Source organism: Lactuca virosa, chromosome 2 (assembly GCF_052849685.1).
Source record: "Lactuca virosa cultivar CGN04683 chromosome 2, Lactuca_virosa_CGN04683_v6, whole genome shotgun sequence".
Classification (NCBI taxonomy): Eukaryota; Viridiplantae; Streptophyta; class Magnoliopsida; order Asterales; family Asteraceae; genus Lactuca; species Lactuca virosa.
In genome coordinates, this window is record NC_136427.1 from 146053366 (window position 1) to 146057719 (window position 4354).

Below are 4354 nucleotides of genomic sequence, written 5' to 3' on the forward strand. Positions count from 1 at the left end.
ACTCCCTCATCAGCAACCGCATCCGAAGTCATCTCGTCAACCGCAGTCATTCTTACTTTACTTAGTCTATTTTGTCTTTCTGTAATACTCTCTATTGTCCAGTATGCCTTGCATGGCTACTTTTAGAGAGTGATTCAAATGTAACTTCTTGAGTCTCTATAAATAGAGCTCATTCTCACTTATCTATAATCAATCAATCTATCTATGAATCTGAATACACATCTCTGAAGTTATCTTCTCTATTTCTCTCTCTACGCATCACTTTTTACTCTCAAATCTTAATAGAATATAACTGATTACAATCTCTCTTCGGAGCAAGTCTCTTGTGACTTAATCACTAAGTTTGATCTCACTTATTAACTTGGTTTGAATGCATTCCTCGTTATGAATTAACTTATGTGTATTCTTGATATAACAATTGTTGTCATTTCATTTCTTTACCTTTCCGCAACTAACTATCTAACTATCTAACTCTAACTTATTAATATTATTGTTGAGCTTTTAGATCTTCGAGATTAACTAATCTGCAATATACTTGTTCTAACGTTTGTTCAAGTGTGTCTCAAAGTTTTTCTCTCAACACACTCTCACCTATAAAGGTGATACTTAGTCATCATTCAACACTTTTCACACCTCCAAGTCAAGAAATCGGGTTCTCTTTCTCTCTAGCTTCATCAAGTTTCTCACCTAAATCCCCAAAGATGTAAGTGTTTCCTACCTTAGTTTGTTGTTACATTGCCTTAACTAGTGATGAATCCATGTTTTCATTCCATGTATTTCATCTTTGGTTAGATCTTCATCTTCCACCAAGAACACCAAGAACACACACTAGTTCTTGATGGCCATAAACCCTCAATCAAGCTTCCAAATTGTTAGTAACTTCTTCCTATGCTTGTTATTTACTAGAAACACTTGTTATTCATCTTAAAATCTACCATCTTAGCAAGAACATGAAGGTGTACGGCTGTAGACCCGTGTACGGACGTACACACCTCATGGGACCATACACCCTTGATGATGATCATAGATGGCCTTAAACTCTCCTTAAAGCTAAGCATGGGACCAAGAACTCTTCCTTAATGCTAGATAGGACCTTAAAAACACCTCATTTGCACACTTCTTCATGAGTGTACGGCCGTACACTCATGGGCCGTACACACCTTAGTGTGGCCGTGAACCTCCCTCATTCAATCACATATGATTTTTAACACTTAGTTTCAAGTATTTCCAAGTCCCTAGGGTGTTTTCATATCATAACTAGTTGTGATATACCCTAATTTGATACAAATATATGTCATTATATGCTAAATAGGATCCGTGTACACTCGAGTCTTCACTCGACACTTAGCTTCCTACAACCAATCTTACGTATGCATCACTCGCAGCAGGTGAGTTCATACCCCTACATTTTTCCGAGTTTTTAATGTTTTCAGGGGGGAATACAAGACAAACATAAATGATTTTTTGAAATTTATACAAAAGGATTTCACTAAACTTAAAACGGATGCAATCGATACAAACATACAGTTTCTATACTTTTATAAAATATTTAGATATTTTATCCCTTTTGTATTATGCTGAGCATAAGGGACGTTTTCAACTTACAAGCATAACCACATAATTTGGGAATTCATACAAGGTTATACATATACAAACACACAAAATATAATAGGTATAGTTTAGGAATTCATACAAGGTTATACATATACAAACACACAAACTATAATAGGTATAGTTTGGGAATTCATACAAGGTTATACATATACAAACACACAAACTATAATAGGTATAGTTTGGGAATTCATATAAATCTATATATATATACAAACACACAAACTATATTAGGTATAGTTTGGGAATTCATTAAAAGGTTTACAAACTTATCTTTTATAAACCTTTCCGTTATTTATAAAAAAGGTTTTTGTTTAGTCTAATTGTGTTGCGTCTTGGGCTTATGTTTTGTATCCGGATTGGGCCTGTCCATCCGTGATTATCTAGTAGGGTTATACTATAAATATGCATGCATGTATGCGTTAGATGCTGTTGATTATAACGTTTATTGTTTTGTAACCCTAAACACCTCTAAAGTTGAAGTTCTTAGTCGAGCTCTTCTGAGGTGTTGAAGTTTTAATCTTACGACATATTCAAAGCCATTCTCGTGTTCATAATTACTTTCTTAATCGTTTGTCTGCATAGAATCTAACGATCCTAATTGAACTTTGTTCTAACAATTGGTATCAGAGCAGGAGACTGTGTGATCAATACACATTCCTTCTGTATTCAGAATTCTTTAGGGTTTCCGCTTTTATCGTAAAAATAGAAGTCGTCTTCTTCATATCGACGGCAACTCTGTTTCAGATAAAACCCTAATCTCAAGTTTACAGGTTTGATTCTAGCAGCTCACCATGTCTCACGAAGATTCGCAAACAAATCCCATCAACATCTCAAACAGCATTGGATCTACAACCAGGATACCCATTCTCTACACTCAAGACTATGAAGTATGCGCGCATCACTTTGAAGACTACGTGGTTGGATCTGAAGATAATGGCTATCTCATCTGGGAAGCTATCACACTTGGGTCGTTTGTTCATTCAGGAACGAACACGACAATCACGTCCCAAAAGGAATATAACAAGCTGGTGGCGGATGTAGAGAAGATGCCACATGACGAGAAAGACAAGTTGTTGTGTAATGTGAAGGCCATGAGAATGATCAGATTCGCCTTGTAATCTGACACTTTTCGGTTGGTTGGTTCATGCACGACGGCCAAAGAAATTTGGGATAGGTTGAAAGAACTTTATTCGACTGATGAAGATCTGGAACACTCCATTCAAACCTTGCTGCTGTCAGAATTTGGAGTTTTCGAACAGAAACCAGAAGAAAAACTCATACAAACTTTCGATCGGTTCAATCATCTCCTAAGTAAGATGATCAAGCATGGAATAGAAAGAAAGTTGATCAAGCAGAAGGTGACCTTCATGAACGGTCTGAGACCAGAATGGATGGTTGTGGTTTCAACCGTGAAAGCGCATGAACAGTTTAAATCTTACTCGCTAGCGAAACTTGTGGGAATACTTAAGTCCCATGAAAGTGTTGTAACTAAAGAAGCGAAGGTAGTTTCTGGTGTGGGATCGCTGGCCCTTGTCTCAAAAGGAAAAAGCATTGCATAAGAAGAAGAAGAGTCTGATATGTCTAAGTGTGATCTTACAAGCGAAGAGTATGCTATGATGGTCACCAATCCAAAGAAGTTTGCACAAAGAAAATTTCCTGTCAACAAGAACCGAAACTGGCAAGGAAGTTACAGTTCTGAGAAGGTGAAGGATGAAGCGAAAATCTCTTCTCAAAAGGATGAAGACAAGAAGGAGAGCAAGCTTGCAGGAGACTCTGGGTTCGACTGCAATTACTGTCACGGCAAGAACCACTTTGCCAAAGATTGCATGCTAAGGAAAATGGCTGAGAAAAGAGATGGTGAAGATGATGAGGCGTACTATATGCGCAAGTTGGAAGAGATCAAGAAAAAGAAGGCGACTAATAGTTCTATGAATGCCTTAATTGTGCAGGAGAATGCAGATAAAGATGAGTTCGGTGGTGTTGAAGTTTGGTCAACCGATTCTGAAGATGAAGAGGTGAGAAAGCCCACTCATGGAAAGGCTTATGTGGCAAAGGAAGTAGGTTCGGCTGGAAGGTGTTTAATTGTCACAGCTGGTTCATCAACCGAAAGTGAAAGTGAGGAACCAAACCTGACTGAGGACAAGTGTTTTGCAGCCAAGCCTGTGAGTGAGAAGATCAACGACTGCGATCGGCTGATCAAAAAGGTACAATCCATCCTTGAATCAATTAAAGTTCCAATTACAGATTATGAAGAAGAATTAAATGAATTAAAATTTAAATTTTCTAACTTAAGTGGTAGTCTCATGCAAACTCGCTTAGCGAATTCTAACCTAACTGACCAACTCAGCAGGGTGTCTTCAAAAAGTGAGGAGAGAAGGATGTGGATTGAGCTAAAGGAGGCGGAATTAAATAGAGCTAGGGATGAAAGTATTTATTTGCAAAGAGACAATTTAAAGTTTTTAAAACAAAGGAATGTTTTTTGTTTAATTGCTAAGCGTCTATACTCTAATATTGCTCAATTACATTTAAGTTGTGAGATACGAAAGAAGATTCATAAGATGATTTTACCCTTCCTTGAATTTAAGGAGGATGAGGTCATAGCAGAATGTGAATCAGTAGTATCATCAGAAGAGACATCCATGTCTTACAAAATTGGACTGGACAAGATAGAAACCTTCATTGATTCTAAGGAACACAAATGTATGCTCAAAAATATTTTAGATGAAAATGATAGGTTAAA